At 49.4% G+C, this 22,186-nt stretch overlaps 1 protein-coding gene across 1 annotated transcript in view; it reads left to right on the top strand.

The window, feature by feature from the left end:
* LOC141172016 (chemerin-like receptor 1) overlaps positions 1-22,186 on the top strand; it is a 136,799-nt gene that overhangs the window by 27,154 nt on the left and 87,459 nt on the right. The gene's annotated exons all lie outside the window — the stretch shown is intronic.

The following is a 22,186-nucleotide window of genomic DNA, read 5'->3' as shown; positions in this document are numbered from 1 at the left end:
GAAGCTTAACAAGACGGTTTTAATGCCCCTTGGTAGAGACATGGAGGTCACAGCAGCTTAACAAGATGGTTTTAATGCCCCTTGGAAGAGACGTGGGGGTCACAGTTGCTTAACAAGACGGTTTTAATGCCCCTTGGAAGAGACGTGGAGGTCACAGTGGAATAAAAAGACAATATCAATGCCCCTGGGAAGAGTGTTGGAGGTCGCAGAAGCTTAACAAGACGATTTTAATGCCCCTTGGAAGAGTGTTGGAGGTCGCAGTGGAATAAAAAGACAATATCTATGCCCTTGGAAGAGTGGTGGAGGTTGCAGTAGCTTAACAACATGGTTTTAATGCCCCCTGGAAGAGACGTGGAGGTCACAGTGGAATAAAAAGACAATATCAATGCCCCTTGGAAGAGTGGTGGAGGTCGCAGAAGCTTAACAAGATGATTTTAATGCCCCTTGGAAGAGTGTTGGAGGTCGCAGTGGAATAAAAAGACAATATCTATGCCCTTGGAAGAGTGGTGGAGGCCGCAGTGGCTTAACAAGACGGTTTTAATGCCCCTTGGAATAGTGGTGGAGGTTGCAGTAGCTTAACAAGACGGTTTTAATGCCCCTTGGAAGAGACGTAGAGGTCACAGTAGCTTAACAAGATGGTTTTAATGCCTCTTGGAAGATTGGTGGAGGTCGCAGTGGAATGAAAAGACAATAACAATGCCCCGTGGAAGAGACATGGAGGTCAAAGTAGCTTAACAAGACGAATTTAATGCCCTTTACAATAGCCATGCAGTACAGCATATTAAAAACTTTATTTCCATTATTGGGGAGTGGGTCTCCCATAGTATTTGCCTACGCCTTCCAAGCAAAAGCTGCCAAAAATTAGGACAGAGGAACTTGCAATGCTGGCAACACGGACCACGGTCACCCTGGTGGTATATCGTATACCCATGTGTGGGTGTGAAGCGGTGCATGTGAATACACCTCCCAAAATAACACAGTGGATTTGACTTTATGTTACTCTGCTGTCATTTGGTGGTGATGAGAAGTCTGGCCCAATTCAGCCCTTGTTCATTTTGATAAGGCTCAGCTTGTCAGCATTGTCAGTTGAGAGGCGAGTGCGCTTATCAGTTATAATTCCCCCAGCGGCACTAAAAACACGCTCCAAGAGCGAGTTCATTCTAAGTGTCCAGCTTGGATACCCAATAATTAAAAGGCACAGAGGAATCACGGAGGACGCTGGTACGGTTGGCAAGGTACTCCCTCACCATCTTTTGAAACTTTCCACACCTTGTGAGAGTACCCCACGCCTCAGGGCCTGTAAGCTGGGCGGGTCTCAGAAAACTGTCCCAGTACGTTGACAGTGTTCCCCTTCCTCTGCTGGATTGGAGTTGCATCTTTCTCGCCTGTACGCCTTGGTTGGGCAACGAACTGTGACCTCTGCCGCTAGTGTGTTCAGATGGGAATTTTTTTAACAGTTCTGCAGCAAGGGCCTTCTGGTACTGCCCCATTTTTGTAGACCTCTCCACCTCAGGAAGAAGAGAGTGAAAGATCTCCTTGTAGGGGGGTCTAAAAGTGTCACCAACCAGTAATGACTGTCACCAACATTTTGACAACGCGAGGGTCACGGTTAAGGCAGCGTAACATAAAGTCAGCCATACGTTCCAGACTGGTAATGGGCAAGACTTCCATGTCCTCACCAAGATGACGACTGACCATGATCTCCTCCTCCTCCTCCTCCTCCCCCCTGTCCTCAGGCCACCCACGCTGAACCGACGGTATGACAGTTGTACAGGTACTACCGTCTACAGCGCATGATACCAGCTCCTGTTCTTCCTCCTCCTCCTCCTCCTCCTCTCCCTCATTGTACCCCAATGCACGTTGGGATGAGATGAGGCTGGGCTGTGTGTAATCGCCCACTACGGCTTCTTGATCCATCTCATCATACTCTGGCTGCAATGCCTCCTCTTTAATTCTCTGCAGAGAGGTTTGCAAAAGACAGACAAGTGGGATGCTGACGCTAATGATGGCTTCATCGCCGCTCACCATCGTGGTGGACTCCTCAAAGTTTGTCAGGATGGTACATATGTCAGACATCCAGGTCCACTCCTGAGGTCTTATGAGTGGAGTCTGACTGGAATATCGACAGCCTTGTTGCAGCTGGTACTCCACAACTGCTCTCTTCTGCTCACAAATTCTTTGCAACATGGGGAGGGTAGAGTTCCAACGTGTGGGGACATCACACACCAGTCAGTGTGCCGCAAGCTGCAATCACTGCTACATCAAATCAAGGGTGGCGGAAGCTGTAGCCAACTTCCGAAAATTAGCTGACAGGCGGCGTACTTTGACGAGCAGATCTGGCAACTCGGGGTACGATTTAAGAAACCGCTGAACCACGAGGTTAAGCACATGAGCCAGGCATGGTACGTGTGTGATCTCGCTTCGACTCAGAGCCACCACCAGGTTACGGCCATTGTCACACACGACCATGCCTGGATGTAGGTTCAGTGGTCTCAGCCACAAATCTGCCTGCTCTTTCACAGCTATCCACAACTCACAAGCAGTGTGAGGTTTATCACCTAAGCTTATGAGTTTCAGCACAGCCTGTTGCTGCTTGGCTGAGGCAGTACTGCAGTGCTTCCAGCTTGTAACTGATGTGGTGATATCTGAGATGGAGGCTGAACATGAGGAGGAGGAGGATGATGCGCAGGTGCTGTACACTGTGGGGGCAACTCTGACTGACATAGGGCCCGCAATCCTTGGTGTGGGGAGGATGTGTTCAGTCCCAAGGTCTAACTGAGTCCCGGCTTCCACTATGTTTACCCAGTGTGCCATCAGGAAGATGTACCGTCCCTGGCCACAAGCACTTGTCCACATGTCCGTTGTCAGGTGGACTCTCCCAGTAACTGTGTTGTTGAGGGCACAGCAGATGTCTTGGGACACGTGCTTGTGTAGTGTGGGGATGGCACACAGGGCAAAATAGTGTCGGCTGGGGACCGAGTACCGAGGGACGGCCACCGCCATAAGGTTGCGGTAGGATTCCGTCTCCACCAGCCTAAAAGGCAGCATTTCCAACGCAAGCAGATGTGAAATGTGAGAATATAGGACTGTGGCCTGTGGGGCATTGGATGCAAATTTGTGCTTTCGTTCAAAGCTCTGGGATATGGACAATTGAAGCTGCGGTGGGACGTGGACGTGGTCGTTGATTCTGTTTCTTGAGAAACTGCCATAACAAGTGAAGACTGAGAGGAGGGGGCATCTTTGCATGCAGTATGGACAGGGGATAGCCTTGCACGCACAGCAGGGGGTTCTCTTACACGCACAACAGTGGTGACACCCGCTGACACTGGTCGTGGACCCTGGGGTTCGCACCACAAAGTCGGGTGCTTTGCTGACATGTGCCTGATCATGCTGGTGGTGGTCAGGCTGGTAGTTTTGTATCCCCTGCTGATGCTGGCCTGGCAAGTGGTACAAATGGCCTTTTTGGGGTTATCAGCAGAGTCTTTAAAAAAATTCCAGACTCTGGAAGACCTACCGGTTGTACTGGCAATGTCCCTCATGTTGGTGTTATGGGGAACGGTTGCCTGCCTTCTGTCTGCGGCCACCACACTGCTTCTTCCTGCCTGTTGGGGTACTCTGCCTCCCTCCCCCTGTGTGCTGCTGGCCTTGCTTTGCGTGTTTTCCTGCCACGTTGGGTCAGTTACTAGATCATCCACCACCTCCTCCTCTTCCACTTCCGCACCATGGTCCTCCTCCTCACTTCGTGGCAATTGTGTCTCGTCATCATCCACCTCTTGTGACAAATTGCCAGCTTCGCCTGTTAGAACTCTCCTGTTAGTTTTTTTCTAGTTTGCTGGTCACTTGACCTTTTTTGCCTATTTAATCCTGCTCCGCCCTCCTGGCCTTGCTGGACTTCATTGTAATTTAGGACTTTAGCGGGTCTGATCGCAGGATCAGGTTCCCCGTTACATCGTAGGGATCTAGCTTAGTTCTATTGTAGGGACAGATCTCCTGTCTTTCCTTAGTGCTTGTAGCAGATCATAACAGTAAGTCCAGCCCAAAAAAATTCTCTAAGGAAAGACCTCCAGTTTCCATCATGGTCTCGGTTCAGGATTTGGCTCAACGCTTGCAGGGACTCTCTCTGGAGGTGGCCAAGCTCCAACAACACGTGAGTAGCTGTTCTGGAGCGCATTTTGTGGAGCCAAAGGTACGTCTGCCTGATCTATTTTTTGGTGAACAACAAGATTTTTTTTCCCTTAAAAATGCTTGTTTGCTGTATTTTCGTTTGAGGCCCAGATCCTCTGGTGATGAATCACAGCGCATAGGGTTCATAATGTCACTTTTGCGCAAAGAACCTCAGGGATGGGCCTTTTTTCTCCAACCTAGTGATCCGTGCTTTAGATCAGTGGATAGTTTTTTTTATGCTTTGGGGTTGTTGTATGATGATCCTGATCGTGTCTCATCTGCTGAGTCTGAATTAAGACGTTTGAGGCAGGAATCAGGTAATGTGGAAATTTATTGTACTCACTTCCGTCGGTGGTCTGCTCAGGTGGGGTGGAACGATTCAGCTTTGAAAAGTTTGTTTCTTGCGGGGCTAGGTGAAAGGGTTAAGGATCTGCTGATTGCTTATCCTTCACCTGGAAACTTGCAGGAGGTAATGCAATTAGCTATACGGGTGGACAGGAGCCTGCGTGCAAGGGTTAATGAGAGTAAATCCTCTGCCATGTCAGCTCCGAGTCTTGAGAGGGTCTGTACTGACATTGGAGAGCCGATGGAGATTGGAGCGATGTCACCCCGATCTCAGGAAAAAGACCGCAGATTTTCTGAAGGTTTGTGCTTTTATTGCGGTGGATCTGACCATTTCATTAGGAACTGTGTGCTTCGCATGAACAAAGAAAAAAAAAAGGTCAGTTACGCCCGTATAGCCTGTTTAAATACTAAGGGTGTGCTTCTTTCTGCTACTACCACTGCTCAGGATGAATTAATTGAATTTCGGGTATTTGTGGATTGTGGTTCTACTCTGAATGTGATTGATGGGGGATTCTTGGAAAAACTTAAATTAAAACCCAAACCTTTGTCATCCCCTATTGCCGTGGTTTCTGTCGATGGCTCTCCCTTAAAGAGTGTTACTCACAAGGTCTGTGACTTTCCCCTCACTATTAATGGTATTCACCAAGAGAATTTGGATTTGGTAGTATTAAATAATTTGCCTTCTCCAGTAGTGTTGGGGTTACCCTGGTTAAAATTGCACAATCCTGTACTGGATTGGTCTACCAATGAAATTAAGTCCTGGAGCCCTAAGTGTTATGACAAGTGTTGTAACGGTCGCATTGCTGCTGTGGATAAAGGGGAAATACCTGTACCTATTCAGGATTTTTGGAAAGTTTTTTCTGAGAAGGAATCGCAAATTTTGCCTCCCCATAGAGACTATCATTTGTACCATTGAATTTATCCCTGGAGCGACTCTTCCTAAAAGTCGTTTATTTAATCTTACTATTCCTGAGAGAAAGGCTTTGGAGGAATACATACAGACAAGCTTGGCTGCCGGTCACATTAGGCCTTCCAAGTCTCCTGTGGCTGTTGGATTTTTTTTTGTTAAAAAAAGGACGGCGGTTTACGTCCTTGTCTGGACTTTCGTGAGATTAATAAAATTACTGTACGCAATCCTTACCCACTGCCATTGATTCCTGATTTGTTTAACCAGTTAGTGGGCGCCAAGTGGTTCTCTAAAATTGATCTCCAGGGGGCATACAATTTGTTGCGTATGAAGGAGGGTGATGAATGGAATGCTTTTAACACTCCTGTGGGTCATTTTGAGAATCTGGTTATGCCTTTTGGTCTTACCAATGCTCCAGCATTTTTTCAGAATCTTATTAATGACATCCTTAGACCTTTGATCGGCAAAAATGTGGCTGTGTATTTGGATGACATTTTGATTTATTCACCGGATCTGGAGTCTCATTGGCGGAGCGTACGTGAGGTATTGCAGTTATTGATTGACAATTCGCTTTTTGCTAAGCTGGAGAAATGTGAGTTCGCTGTTCAGAGAATTAGTTTTTTGGGCTACATTATCTCCAGCGAGGGCTTTGAGATGGACCCGGTGAAAGTTCAAGCTGTGCAGGAATGGCCTAGGCCTATTGGTTTGAAATCGATACAGAGGTTTTTGGGTTTCGCCAATTATTACAGAAAATTCATAAAAAATTTTTCTGTTATTGTCAAACCACTGACCGATCTCACCAGGAAAGGTGCTAATACGGTTCAGTGGACTTCTGAGGCCATTGAAGCTTTTGAGTTTCTAAAGGAGAGGTTCACCTCTGCTCCCATCCTTATGCAGCCTGATGTGACTAAGCCTTTTTTGGTTGAGGTTGATGCTTCTTCTGTGGGGGTCGGTGCGGTGTTGTCTCAGGAAAACAAGGATGGAATACATCCCTGTGCCTTTTTTCAAAAAAATTTTCTGAGACTGAACTTAATTACGATATTGGTAATCGGGAATTGCTGGCTATTAAACTCGCATTTGAACACTGGCATCATCTCTTGGAAGGTGCTGAATTTCCCATTCAGGTTTTCACTGATCATAAAAATCTGATCTATCTTGATGCTGCCAAGCGCTTGAATGCCCGTCAGGCTAGGTGGGCACTTTTTTTTTTCGCTGTTTAATTTTTCCGTTACTTACATCCCGGGTACCAAGAATGTTAAAGCTGATGCTTTGTCTCGCAGCTTTTCTCCCATGGTCGGTGCTGAGGAGGAGGAGAGCATTTTACAAGAAGGTGTTGTGATTGCTGCTTTGGACTCCGTTTTGGAGGATGAGATTCTTAAAGCGCAGGAGAATGCCCCATCTAGCACTCCCCATGGGAGGTTGTTTGTGCCTAGGACCTTTAGGAGAGATTTGTTTGTTGAGTGTCATGAATCTCAGTTGGCAGGTTATCCAGGAATTTCTGAGACCAACAGACTTGTGGGTCGCAGTTTTTGGTGGCCTGGATGGCAGAAGGAAGTCATTAAGTGGGTGCGTCAATGTACTGTGTGTGCTAGATCTAAGTCTTCACATGCTCCTGCTGCGGGGTTGCTTTGCCCTCTGGAGGTTCCTAGTGCACCTTGGACACATCTGGCTATGGACTTTATTACTGACCTTCCCCCCTCTGAGGGTTTCACGGTCATCTGGGTGGTCGTGGACCGTTTTAGCAAGATGTGTCACTTGGTTCCCTTCATCAAACTGCCCTGCGCTAAGACACTAGCTAAGGCCTTTGTCAAGGAAATTGTCAGACTACATGGCGTTCCTACTGACATTGTTTCAGATAGGGGACCTCAGTTCGTGGCTCGTTTTTGGCGTGCCTTTTGTGACAGGTTGGGAGTTCATTTGTCATTTTCATCCGGATATCATCCAGAGTCTAATGGCCAGACAGAAAGAAAGAACCAAGATGTTGAGTAGTTCTTGCATTGTTTTGTGGCAGACAATCAAGAGGGGTGGTCTGAGTTTCTGCCACTTGCTGAATTTGCTCTTAACAACCATACATCCTCTTCTGCTGGGTGTTCGCCTTTTTTTTGTTCTTCTGGGAGACATCCGTCTTTTGGGTCATTCTCCAAATTGATATCGGCTGTGCCTGAGGAGGAGAGTTTTTCCGGTGATTTGGAGAGAGTTTGGATGGATGATAGGAAACGGCAAGAGGTTTTGTTTGCTATTGGTGACATGGTTTGGTTGTCCTCTAAGAATCTGCGATTGAGGATTCCTTCTAAAAAATTGCGTCCCAAGTTTGTAGGGCCCTTTAAGGTGCTTCAGATAGTTAACCAATCTGCTGTTAGGTTGGAGGTTCCTACCTCCTGGAAGATTAATCCGGTGTTTCATGTCTCTCTGTTGAAAAGAGCTGATGTGTCGGATTGTGACGCCTCTGCCACTGTTCCTCCGGTGGTGGAGGATGGGGAATATGAAATTTCCCGCATCCTAAATTCTAGACGGTATAGAGGGAGTTTGCAATATCTCATCGCTTGGAAGGGTTTCGGACCCGAGGATAACTCATGGGTGAGGGTGGATGATGTTTCTGCTTCCAGACTTGTCAGAGCGTTTCACAGGAGGTTTCCTGATAAGCCCGGGCCTAGGGGATCCGGAGGATACTCTTAGAAGAGTGGGTACTGTTAGAACTCTCCTGTTAGGTTTTTTCTAGTTTGCTGGTCACATGACCTTTTTTGCCTATTTAATCCTGCTCTGCCCTCCTGGCCTTGCTGGACTTCATTGTAATTTCTACTCTTGAGCTAGCTTGGTGCTCTGTTACCTTTCTCTGTCAGTTTTGCTAGGTCTTCAGACCTCTATGTTCTTTGTTGTTTGTTTGTCTTATTTCTGCTACAATTTCTGCTAGGAGGTGTCCATCTTTCTCCCAGTCCCTAGTTCTTGTAGGGATCCCTTCCTCACACCTATAGTTTTTCGTTCAGACTAGCCAAGGACTTTAGCGGGTCTGATCGCAGGATCAGGTTCCCCGTTACATCGTAGGGATCTAGCTTAGTTCTATTGTAGGGACAGATCTCCTGTCTTTCCTTAGTGCTTGTAGCAGATCATAACATCACCTTCCTCTGGCCGTGGCTGTTCAAATATTTGGCCATCTCTACATGGGACCGTCTCTTCCACCACTTCAAGTGGAGCAGGCGAGCGGCCAAAATATGGAAATGGCCAGTGAACAGCTTTTCAGAGTGTCCAACTGTGGGATCAGTTGCTGTCTGACGACACTCGGCATGATGGGAGGAAGGAGCATCAGGGTGAGGAGGAGTATGCAGTCGAGACTCACGGCTACTAACCCTTGACCGTGTGGAGGACAGACCGGAGGTGGTGGTGCCCAGGTGACTGGGAGTATTATCTGCTATCCAATTAATAACCTGTTCACACTGATCAGTTTGCAGTTAAAATAGACATATTGGTGTCTGAACAGTCAGCGACACACTCAAATAGTTTTTTTTTTTATGGAAAAAAGGCAAGCAGGTTGATAACACCCAGATTTGAACCGTGGAAGATGAAAAACACAGTTCTAGTTCTCTGGCCTACACCAGACTCTTTTAAACAGCTATATTGGTGTCTGAACAGTCAGCAAGACACTGAAAATGTTTTTTTTTATGCAAAAAAGACAAAAAAGTGGATAATACAGAGATTTGAACTGTGGAACTGCAAAACCACAGTTATAGTTTCCTGGTGTATGCCAGACTTGTTAAAATAGATATATTGGTGTCTGAACAGTCAGCGACACACTCAAACTGTTTTTTTTATGGAAAAAAGGCAAGCAGGTTGATAACACCCAGATTTGAACCGTGGAAGAAGAAAAACACAGTTCTAGTTCTTTCGCCTACACCAGAATCTTTTAAACAGATATATTTGTGTCTGAACACTCACAGACAAACTCAATTTTTTTTTTTTTGGGGGGGGGAGATACCAAAAGGTTAAAAAGATGGGTATTTGTACAGTCTGACTGAGGAAAAACAAAACAAACAGGATTTAGATGAAAAAAAAGGATTTTTCCTGGCCCCTGAGATCAGGGGCTAAGTCTAGAAATTTGACCAGCAGGAGCACACAGGACTGTAATGCAGTGTTTTTTGGTTTAACCACTGCATCTCCTATACAGCCTGCCTGTCTGCCTGATATCTGGGATGGATATTAGTCCTGAGAAGGACTGTTTGTTTGATTTGGCAGGCTTTAGAGACCCTCCACTAACTATTTTGCAGTATTAATCTCTCCCTAGCTCAGCAGCACTGACCCTACACTGTCTGATCCGGAGCGACTGTGTCCAAAATGGCGGTTTTAAATACTCAAGGTGACGCTGTGCGGCCAGCCAATCACGGTAATGCCCACTAACAACATGGCTGCGGCATTACAGTGACTGGCTGGCAATCCTGCATGTTCATTGGCTCTGTAAAGAGCGCCAAACATGCAGGGCGGAGACCCGAGCTCCCGCCTGAGTAACCCGGAAATGCTCGGCGCTCGCCGAAAATCCCGAGTAGTGAGATGCTCGGGCGAGTACCGAGCAGTGTCGAGCATGCTCGCTCAACACTAATGGTAACATGATCTTAATTATATTGTAAAACAAGATCCCTTCTAACTAATGATGAGCGAGTATGTTCTGTTAACCTTTTCGCCGAGCATGCTCGGGCGAGCACTGAGTAGTTACAGCTGCTCGGTGTTATGTAGTGATGAGCGAGCACTAAATTGCTCGGGTACTCGTTGCTCAGGTCAATCAAATTGGAATACTCGGGTGCTCGACCCGAGCAACGAGCCCAATTTAAGTCTATGGGAAACTCGAGCATTTTTCAGGCGGCTCCCCCCGGCGGTCTGCAGAGGGCCTAAAAATTGCTGAAATCGATGGGAACAGTGCTCAAATGACATGGGAACAGCATGGGGAAGACCCCTGGTAGCATCTCTGACTCCCAGATCACTGCTCCCTGGAAGCATCTCTGACTCCCAGATCATTGCTGTCAGCAACGTGGTCAGAGTATTACACAACTTTTACGGACTCACAATGAAACATACAAAAACAAAACCAAAATGGATTTTCCTGGGAAATATATTAAGGAACATGCTTTCCAGGGCAATGACTTGTATATAAGGCAAAATAAATAACCAAAACCAAAAATACTCCTCCACACCTTGGGCTATGTTCACACGTAGTGTTTTGATGCGTTTTTGCACTTTTGCATTGCTTTCAACAAAGACAAATGCATTCACTGGGAAATGTCATTTTAACATTTTACAACCTTATCTGGCCATGTGGTGTGTGACACATCATCAGACACATGCATACAGTGCTGAAAAGACATGGGAACAGCCTGGAGAGGACCCCTGGAAGCATTTCTGACTCCAAGGTCACTGCCTAAAAGTGTGCAATTCATAAGTGATCCTTGGTTCATGCTAAGATGCCTCCCACCATGCACCTGTCATTGCAGACTTGCAACAATCAGCGTCCATGTCCTTGTCCCAGTGCAGCGTTCAGTTGTTCCTACCCCATTCCTTGGAATGCAAGCGCAAGTATGCAGCCAGCCAACACAGGCTGCAATACTATACTGCCAATTATTTGACAGCTGCTTGCACTTGAAATGTGGCTTTTTAGGCTCGTGGAGGTGGAAGCTTCTCATAACCTCATACTGGCGGCGGCCGGGTGTCCATACTCGGTCCCCAGCCGCCACTGTTTCTCCCGGTGTCGTCTCCGCCTTCCACAAGCATGGTCCCACAACATTACCCATGCCCTCCCCAGTGTACTTACTGGGAAGGACCGCCTAACCACAAACACGTGGACAGGTGAATGTGGCAAGGGACAGTACGGAGCCAGTCCACAGCTTTTTTTGCTGAGTTGTATTTCACCACAGCCATATTCTTTAGCTTGGTGAAAGGACTTGGGATACCATATATACCCAGCTGTCATTTCTCCCAGGAAGTCCTCTAAAGCTGCTTTCACTTGAAGTGTGGCCTTTTATGCTCGTGGAGGCAGAAGCTTTTCATAACCACATGCCGGCGGCGGCCAGGTGTTCATACTTGGTCCTCAGCCGCCACTATTTCTCCCGCTTTCGTCTCCACCTTCCACAAGCATGGGTCTCACAACATTACCCGTGCCCTCCCCAGTGCACTTACTGGGAAGGACCGCCTAACCACCAACACGTGGACAGGTGAATGTACCAGGGACGGTACGGAGCCAGTCCACAATTTTTTTTGCTGAGAGTTGTATTTAGCTCGGTGAAAGGACTGGCATAGAGGAAAACCGTATCTACCCTGGGTGTCATTTTTCCCAGGAAGTCCTCTAATGCAGCTTGTTGCAGAAGCAATGGCAGCCCATCCAACATCAACTCGCACTTTTCGGTGGTGCTTTGACACACAAACATCTTTCTTTGCGCATTTAATTTCATGAATACAGAGTTGGACAATGGCCTGATCTGCAATGCGGTTTAAGAAATAACATGCATAAGCATGTCCAATCCACATTAAAAAAGCAGCCATAGAGTGTCCGGGAACCTTCCCCCACACTTTTCTTAGCCAGGGCTGCTTTTCGGCAGGGTTGAACGAGCCCACCAGAGAACCGGAGACTCCTCCGGTGGGCCCTGGCTTCTCCATCAGGAGAGTTCATAGTGCCGAGGTAAGGCCATGAAGATGATAGAGGCCACCATCTCCTTCATTTTCTGTTACTTGGAATGCAAGCGCAATTATGCAGCCAGCCACCCACCCACCCACAGGCCGCAACACTAAACTGCCAGATTTCTGGGCAGCTGCTTGCACTTGAAATATGGTCTTTTAGGCTCGTGGAGGTGGAAGCTTTTCACAACCTCATGCCGGCGGCGGCCGGGTGTCCGTACTTGGTTCCCAGCCGCCAGTGTTTCTCCCGGTGTCGTCTCCGCCTTCCACAAGCACGGGTCCCATAACATTACCCATGCCCTCCCCAGTGCACTTACTGGAAAGGACCGCCTAACCACAAACACGTGGACAGGTGAATGTGACCAGGGACGGTACAGAGACAGTCCACAGTTTTTTTGATGAGAGCTGTATTTAGCTTGGTTAAAGGACTGGCATAGAGGGAAACCGTATCTACTCTGGGTGTCATTTCTCCATCATCAAGTTCCGCCCATTGACACACACGACCATGCCTGACTGTATGTTCAGCGGTGAGAGCCACAAATCAGGCTGCTGTGTTACAGCTTTCAACAACTCTGCAGCGCTGGGCGGTTTGTCAATTAAGCATTAAGCATGTTATCTTCAGCACAGCCTGTTGCCTCTTTGCCAAGGCAGTGCTGCAGTGCTGTCAGCTTGTGAATGATGTGGTCACTTCGGAGATGAAGGAGGAGGTGCAGGAGCTGAACAATGTGATTACATTGAGATTAAATTAGTGACGCTGTTTTTTATACTAAAGAAAGATCCGATTGTTTTCTTTTTTTTACGTTATTTTTTAAGACAAATGCATTCACCGGGAAATGTCATTTTAACATTTTACAACCTTATCTGGCAATGTGGTGTGTGACACATCATCAGACACATGTTGTTTTATTTATGATGGAGGGACTCTGAAAGTCATAAAGCCTATTTTTATAGGCCATCAGACGGCCCTTACTATTCTTAAAAGGCCAGCAGTCGACCCTCGCTATTGTTAGAGAGCCATCAGCCGGCTATGCTTTGTTGTTCCCATTATTAACAAGTGGGTCTCCTATACTGTTATTGCGTATCCAGTGACTGCAAGGGCTTCCAAAAATTTGGACGCAACCCAATACCGCTTTGAAGAGACATAGAGGAGGGTCTCAGTAAAAAAAATGTTCCCATTATAAAGGAGCTGGTCTCCTATAGTGGTAATGCCCATGCTGTGACTGCAAGGGCTGCCAAAATTTGGTAAAAACCCCACTAAGGATTTAAAGACACATAGAGCAGGGCCACAGTAACAAGTTACGACATGTTCCCATTAGAAAGGAGAGAGTCTGCTATACAGTTATAGGGTATGCAGCGAGTCCAACGGCTGACCAAATTTAGGAAAAACCCCACTAAGAATTTAAAGACACACAGATCAGGGCCACAGTAACAAGTACGACATGTTCCCATTAGAAAGGAGAGGGTCTGCTATACAGTTATAGGGTATGCAGTGAGTCCAACTGCTGACCAATTTTAGGAAAAACCCCACTAAGAATTTAAATACACATAGAGCAGGGCCACAGTAACACGTACGACATGTTCCCATTAGAAAGGAGAGGGTCTGCTATACAGTTATAGGGTATGCAGTGAGTCCAACGGCTGACCAATTTTAGGAAAAACCCCTCTAAGTATTTAAAGACACATAGAGCAGGGCCACAGTAATGACAAATTCCCATAAGAAAGGAGAGATTCTGCTTTACAGTTATAGGGTATGCAGTGAGTTCAACGGCTGAGCGATTTTAGGAAAAACCCCACTAAGAATTTAAAGACACATAGAGCAGGGCCACAGTAATGACAAATTCCCATTAGAAAGGAGAGAATTTCCCATAGTGTTGCCCTATGCAGTGAATGCAAGGGCTGCCAATAATTTGGAGGCACTTCAATGCCCCTTGGAAGAGACGTGGAGGGCCTCATGAAAAAATGTTCCCATAAGAAAGGAGCGTGCCTCCTATACTTGTAATGCCCATGCACAAGTGTATAGGCTGACAACCATTTACCCCTGGGGGGTATACATGAACATACTGAATAATTTTTTTTTTTTACGGGCATCATAAACACCCTTTAAAAAAATTATGTGGGTGTTGCATCACGGACTACGGTCACCCTGGTGATATGGTGGTGGAGGATGAGGAGAAGGAGGAGGACAAGAGCAAATAGGCAAAATCAGGAAGCGTATACCCATGTGTGGGTGTGAAAAGGTGCATGGGAATATACCTCCCAAGAAAAGACACTGGATTTGATTTTGTTACGCTGCTATCATTCAGTGGTGTTGAGAAGTCTGGCCCAATCCAGCCCTTGTTCATTTTTATAAGAGTCAGCCTGTCAGAATTTTCAGTTGACAGGCGGATGCGCTTATCAGTTATAATTCCACCAGCGGCACTAAAAACCCGCTGATAAAACGCTGGCGGCAGGGCAGGCCAGGACCTCCAAGGCATAGAGAGCCAGTTCATTCCACATATCCAGCTTGGATACCCAATAATTATAAGGCACAGCGGAATCACGGAGGACATTGGTACGGTCGGCAAGGTTCTCCCTCAGTGTAGTATCGGCGTCTCTGCCCCCTGACAGGCAGAGACGCCGTCCCTCTTACTGCCGCACTCCCCGCCCGGCGCTCCTGCTTCTGCTGGCGCGCGCAGGTTCCCAGGCTCTGTGCTTAGGGCGCGCGCACGTTCTCTCCCCCCTAAAGGGGCCGCGCGCGCCTTCCTAAGGAGTCCCCGCCAATGGCCGGAAGACCTCTCATATAGAAGGTACTTCTTCCAAAATGGAGGTGCCTGTGCAAGGTTGTAGCTTTGTGTGTTAAACTCTGCTTCAGCCCTCAGGTCCTGCTGCTAGCCTGACTACCAGTCCAGTCCACCAGCCTGACTACCAGTCCAGTCCGCCAGCCTGACTACAAGTCTAGTCCGCCAGCCTGACTACCAGTCCAGTCCGCCAGCTTGACTACCAGTCCAGTTCGCCAGTCTGTCTATGGGCCATGCCCGCCTGCTTACCTGGAAGCACCTGCCTGCTACCTGCCGTGCCTACCAGCCAGCCTACCTGGAGGCTCCTGCTTGTTACCTGCTGTGCCTGCCAGTCCGTCTTCCCGGATCATCTGTCAGCCTGCCTGCCGTACTCATCTGCTGTACCGGTCAGTCCCTGCCTTCTGATCCATGGGAGTCACCTGCTCTCATACAAGGTCCCTCTGCTCGGTCCTTCCCTGGTCACTGAGTCGATTGAGCCGCCGTACGACCTTGGTCAGTCCGAGTTGATACCTAGTTACGCCCCTCTGGTCCCTCCTTGCACTGCAGCACAGAGGTTTCACCACTCGGATCCGTAACAGTTTGCACGGGCCTTGGAACCCGGTGGCCCCCAGGCCCCTTCGCTTGCTGACCTGTACCAGGAGGTTTCTCGTCAGAGATCCCAACAGGAAACCATCTTGACCTACCTTCAGTCTGTCAACTCTTGTCTGGACACGCTGTCTGTTCCACCTGTGCCCGCCTCGAGTCGAGCGACACCCGCTCCGGCAGCGCCGCTGCCTACCAATACCACGGCATCCAGCCTAGGACCCCGGCTTTCTACGCCTCCTCGTTTTGGAGGTGACCCCGTCCTATGTCGGGGCTTTCTGAACCAGTGCACGCTGCATTTTGAACTTCTGCCACATCAGTTTCCCTCCGACCGGGCCAAGGTGGCGTTCATCATGTCTCACCTCACTGGGGAAGCATTGGCATGGCTAAACCCTCTATGGGAGACAGGGGATTTCCTGGTGTCCGATCTTCTGGCTTTGCTCACTGCCTTCCGGAGGGTCTTTGATGAACCCGGACAAAGGATTTCTACTGCCTCCTCATTGCTTCATCTCTGCCAAGGGAGTCTCACCGTAGGCCAGTATGCCATACGGTTCCGTACCCTCGCTTCTGCTCTTGCCTGGGACAACGAGGTCCTGGTGTCCACCTTCTGGAAGGGTCTTTCCGGTCGGATTAAGGATGAGTTAGCCGGCCAGGACATTCCTACCACCCTGGATGACCTGGTGTCACTAGCTACCCGGATTGACATCCATTTCCTAGAACGTGCTAAGGAGACTACCCGGGAGAGAAGATTTCCCCGTCTTGCGCCTGTTTTCCAGAAACCGGCTTCCCGACCAGCAACTCCCCGGGCACACTCGCCCGAACCTATGCAGATCGACCAGACCAAGATGGTAAAGTCTCGCCAAGAAACACACCGAGCAGAGGGGAGCTGTTTGTACTGTGGTAGTAAGGAGCACCTGATCCGTTCCTGCCCGGTGAAGCCGGGAAACTCCAGTGTCTAGGACCGCTCGGAGAGGTCGTCCTAGGCAAGAGTAAATCCTCTCCATTCTTGACTTTGTCCGTCTCTATCTCCTGTGGAGAGAACCGCTTCTTTGAAACCGCACATCAGGACTCCGGAGCCACTGGGAATCTCATTTCCCAGTCCCTTGTAGAGAAGTATCAGATTCCTACCAAACCTCTGGCTGAACCATTGGCAGTCGCTTCCGTGGATGGAAGACTCCTTCCAGTGACCATCTTGCTTGTCACAGAGCCCGTAACCCTGCAGGTGGGAATGCTGCACTCAGAGAGGATCTCCTTCCATGTGCTTTCCGGACTCTCTCACCCCCTTTTGCTAGGTCTACCCTGGCTACAGAGACATGAACCCGTTCTGAATTGGCAATCCGGTGAGGTGCTCCGTTAGGGGCAGGATTGCCATGAGACCTGCCTGGTCCTGGTTTGCCCGGCTCGACCTCCATCTACTCCGGCTAATTTACCTGGTCTACCGGCACCTTACTGGTCCTATGCTGATGTCTTCGACAAGAAGGAGGCAGAGACACTGCCACCTCATAGGTCATATGATTGCCCTATCGACCTGGTACCCAGTGTCACTCCACCCCGTGGGCATATTTACCCGTTGTCGTTGGCCGAAACCCGGGCCATGTCGGAGTACATCGAAGAAAATCAGGCTAGGGGATTCATCCGGAAATCTTCCTCCCCGGCTGGAGCCGGATTTTTCTTCGTAAAAAAGAAAGACGGTTCACTACATCCCTGTATCGATTATAGAGGACTCAACCAAATCACTATCAAAAACAAATACCCCCTGCCGCTCATCTCTGAGCTATTCGACCACCTTAAAGCCACGAAGATCTTCACCAAGCTCGATCTTCGTGGAACGTATAATTTGGTCCGGATCCGCCAAGGAGACGAGTGGAAGACGGCATTCAATACCTGGGACAGTCACTATGAATACCGTGTGATGCCCTTCGGTCTCTGTAATGCTCCCGCCGTCTTCCAAGAATTAGTTAACGACATGTTCCGTGACCTGTTATATTCTTGCGTAGTGGTGTACCTGGACGACATCTTGGTCTTCTCTCCGAATCTTCCTACACACCGAAGGGATGTTCGTCAGGTCCTGCTTAGGCTCAGGCAGAATCACCTACATGCAAAATTTGAGAAATGCCTCTTCAAGCAGACCTCTCTACCATTCCTGGGCTATATTATCTCTAAGACAGGTCTACGGATAGACCCCGAGAAGGTCTCTGCCATCTTAAAGTGGCCCCATCGGAGGGGTTGTAGGCGATTCAGCGATTCCTGGGCTTCGCAAACTATTACCGTCTCTTCATCCCACATTTCTCTACCCGGACTGCTCCCATCTCTGCGCTCACCCGAAAGGGAGCACATCCTAAGGAATGGCCGTCCAAAGCGGAGGAGGCCTTCCTTTCCTTAAAACAAGCCTTCTCTTCTGCCCCTGTGCTGCACCGTCCGGATAGTAGCAAACAGTTCTTTCTGGAGGTTGATGCTTCCTTTTCCGGAGCCAGAGCGGTGCTCACCCAGAAATTTTCATCCGGGAGAATGGTAACCTGCGGCTTCTTCTCCAAGCTCTTCTCCTTGTCTAAGCGCAACTACTCCATAGGAGACCGAGAACTGCTAGCCATCAAATTGGTGCTGGAGGAGTGGCGTTACCTGCTCGAGAGGACTCTGCAACCGGTCTATACTGACCACAAAAACCTGGCATATCTACAGAATACCCGGCGGACAAGAACATTAAAGCTGACGCCTTGCCCCGATCTTTCCTGTCTTCCGATCAAGAGGAGGAGTCTATGCATATCATCGATCCCTCCAAAGTGATGAATGTGGCCTCCTTGGACCTGTCTCTTCTTCCACCCGGTAAGACGTTTGTAGCGGTTCCGGATCGTAAGAAGGTTCTTCACTGGGGTCATTCATCCAAACTAGCCGGCCATGCTGGCCAGAAGAAGACCTTCCTGCTCATTACCCGGCAATACTGGTGGACTACCCTGCGCCAGGAAGTGGCAGACTTCGTCACGGCCTGTTCATCCTGTGCCCACAACAAGGTTCCCAGACATCTTCCAGCCGGCCGTCTCTTGCCTCTTCCCGTACCTGCTGCCCAGTGGCAACACATTGCTATGGACTTTATTACTGATCTTCCTGTTTCTGCTGGTTGTACGGTCATTTGGGTGGTCTCTGACCGCTTCTCTAAAATGGCTCACTTCATCCCTCTGCCTGGTCTCCCATCTGCATCTGTGCTGGCAAAGGACTTTATCCATCACATCTTTCATCTCCACAGCCTACCCCTCCACATTGTGTCTGATCGGGGGGTCCAGTTCACTTCGCGATTCTGGAGAGCTACATGTAAGCTGCTGGCTGTCACCCTGGATTTCTCCTCTGCTTACCATCCGCAGTCCAATGGCCAAGTGGAACGTATCAACCGGATCCTTACCAGCTTCCTCCGGCACTTCGTCAACGCTCACCATACCAATTGGGTGGAGCTCCTACCATGGGCCGAGTTCTCCTATAACAGCCATGAGAGCGAATCTTCCTTCAAGTCCCCATTCTTTGTGGTCTATGGTCAACATCCCCGGATTCCGTTTCCCATTTCCGCTTCAGTGGACAACCCTGCCGCGGAGTCTCTGGTCAGCGAATTTTCCACTATTTGGGAGGACACTAGATCAGCACTTCTTCAATCCTCCGAGCGGAAGAAGAAACATGCTGATAAGAGACGTCTGGATCCGCCTCAATTCCATTCGGGAGACAAGGTTTGGCTCTCCTCCAAACATGTTTGTCTCAAAATACCCTCCTATAAGTTGGATCCACGGTTCATCGGTCCATTTGAAGTACTCAAGCAAATCAACCCAGTAGCCTACAAGTTAAAACTCCCGCCCACTTTATGGATTCCCAACTCCTTCCACATATCTCTCCTCAATCCAATTGTGCTTAATTCTTTTTCCGACAATACAGGTACCTCCCCAGATCCGGTCTCCGCTGAGAACGTCTATGAGGTAGAGAACATTCTGGCCACCAAGAGGGTAAGAGGAAAACATTTTTTTCTGGTGAATTGGAAGGGGTTTGGCCCAGAGGAGAGAACTTGGGAACCCAGGGAGAACATCCACGCCCCGCTTCTCCTTAAAAAAATTCTTTCAGGCTTAAATAAGAGGGGGCGTAAAGGGGGGGATACTGTAGTATCGGCGTCTCTGCCCCCTGACAGGCAGAGACGCCGTCCCTCTTTCGGCCGCGCTCCCCGCCCGGCATCCTCCGGCGCTCCTGCTTCTGCTGCTGCCGGCGCGCGCAGCTTCCCGGGCACTGTGCTTAGGGCGTGCGCGCGCTCCCTCCCTCTTAAAGGGGCCGCGCACGCCATCCTAAGGAGTCCCCGGCAAATGGCCGGAGGACCCCTCATATAAAAGGCACCTCCTCCAAAATGGAGGTGCCCGTGCAAGGTTGTAGCTTTGTGTGTTAAGCTCTGCTTCAGCCCTCAGGTCCCGCTGCTAGCCTGACTACCAGTCCAGTCGGCCAGACTGACTACCAATCCAGTCCGCCAGCCTGACTACCAGTCTAGTCCGCCAGCCTGACTACCAGTCCAGTCTGCCAGCTTGACTATCAGTCCAGTCCACCAGCCTGTCTACTCTCCAGCCCGACAGTCTGTCTGCAGTCCAGTCCGCCAGTCTGTCTATGGGCCCTGCCCGCCTGCTTACCTGGAAGCACCTGTCTGTTACCTGCCCTGCCTACCAGCCAGCCTACCTGGAGGCTCCTGCTTGTTACCTGCCGTGCCTACCAGCCAGCCTACCTGGAGGCTCCTGCTTGTTACCTGCCGTGCCTACCAGCCAGCCTACCTAGAGGCTCCTGCTTGTTACCTGCTGTGTCTGCCAGTCCGTCTACCCGGATCACCCGTCAGCCTGCCTGCCGTGCTCATCTGCTGTACCGGTCAGTCCCTGCCTTCTGACCCGTGGTAGTCACCAGCTCTCATACAAGGTCCTTCCCTGGTCACGGAGTCAATTGAGCCGCCGTACTACCTTGGTCAGTCCGAGTAGATACCTAGTTACGCCACTCTGGTCCCTCCTTGCACCACAGCACAGAGGTTCCACTACCCGGATACGTAACTCTCAGCATCTTCCCAAACTTTGCACTCCTTGTGAGAGTACCCTGCGCTTCAGGGCCTGTCCAATGGGAGGGTCTGAGAAAACTCTCCCAGAACTTTGACAGTGTTCCCCTGCCTCTGCTGTATTTAAGTTGTGTCTCTTTCGCCAGTACTCCTTAGTTGTCCAATGAAGTGTGCCCTCTGCCTCCAGTGTTTTCAGATGGGAATTTTTTTAATAGTTCCACAGCAAGGGCCTTCTGGTACAGCCCCATTTTTGTAGACCTGTCCGCCTCAGGAATAAGAGATAGAAAGTTCTCCTTGCAGCGTGGGTCTGGAAGTGTCACCAACCAGTAATGACTGTCACCCAAAATTTTGAGAACGCGAGGGTCATGGGAAAGGCAGCGTAACATAAACTCAGCCATACGTGTCAGACTACTAACAGGCAAGACTTCCGTGTCCTCACCAAGAGGATGACTGACCATGCTCTCCTTCTACTCCTCTCTGTTCTCTGGCCATCCACGCTGAACAGACGGTATGACAGCTGTGCAGGTAATACCATCTATAGTGCATGAGACTAGCTCCTGTCCTTCCTCCTCCTCCTCCTCTTGTTCCTCATTGTCACCCAATCCACGTTGGGATGAGATGAGGCTTGGCTCTGTGTAATCACTCTGTATGGTTCCTTGCTCCATCTCATCGTGCTCTGCCTGCAATGCATCCTCTTTGATTGTGAGCAGAGAGCATTTCAGAAGACAGAGAAGCAGGATGGTCATCGCCGCTCACCATCTTGGTGGCGTCCTCAAAGTTTTGGAAGATGGTACATATGTCTGACATTGATGTCCACTCCTAAGGACTTATGTGTGGAGTCTGAACTGAATACCGACGGCCTTTTTGATGCTGGTACTCAACAACTGCCTTCTTCTGCTCACAGATCCGTGGGGACATCACACACCAGTCTGTGAGCTGGAAGCTGCAAACGCTTCTGAAACACGGCAAGTGCGGCGGAAGCTGTAGCTGACTTTCTAAAATGTGCACACAGGCGGCGTACTTTAACAAGAAGATCCGGCAGCTCTGGATAGGATTTGAGAAACCGCTGAACCACGAGGTTAAGCACATGAGCCAGGCATGGTACGTGTGTGAGCTCGCCTCGTCTCAGAGCCGCCACCAGGTTCCGGCCATTGTCACACATGACCATGCCTGGCTGTAGGTTCAGCGGTGTGAGCCACAGATCTGCCTGCTCTTTCAGAGCTGTCCACAACTCTTCAGCATATTAGCTTCAGCACGGTTGACGCTTGGCTGAGGCAGTGCTTCAATGCTTCCAGCTTGTGACTGATGTGGTCATTTTGGAGATGGAGGCTGAAGAGGAGGAGGAGGCTGAGGAGGATGAGGTGCAGAAGCTGTTGACCTTGGGGGCAACCCTGATTGACCAAGGGCCCACAATCCTTGGCATCGGGAGGACATGTTAAGTCCCAAGGTCTGACTGGGTCCTGGCTTCCACTATGTTAACCCAGTGTGCCGTCAGAGAGATGTACCTTCCATGCTCACAAGCACTTGTCCACATGTCCGTGGCTAGGTGGACTTTCCCGGTAACTGCGTTGTTGAGGGCACGGCTAATGTTTTCGGACACGTGCTTGTGTAATGCTTGGACGGCACACCGGGAGAAATAGTGGCAGCTGGGGACCGAGTACCGAGGGACGTCCGCCGCCATCAGGTTGCGGAATGCTGCCGTGTCCACGA

The sequence above is a fragment of the Phyllobates terribilis genome, unplaced genomic scaffold (genome assembly GCF_046119375.1).
Source record: "Phyllobates terribilis strain yellow unplaced genomic scaffold, ASM4611937v1 Scaffold_12__6_contigs__length_324123572, whole genome shotgun sequence".
Taxonomy (NCBI): Eukaryota; Metazoa; Chordata; class Amphibia; order Anura; family Dendrobatidae; genus Phyllobates; species Phyllobates terribilis.
The sequence above is the reverse complement of the archived record's forward strand: the minus strand, read 5'-3'. Positions and strand labels throughout refer to the sequence as shown.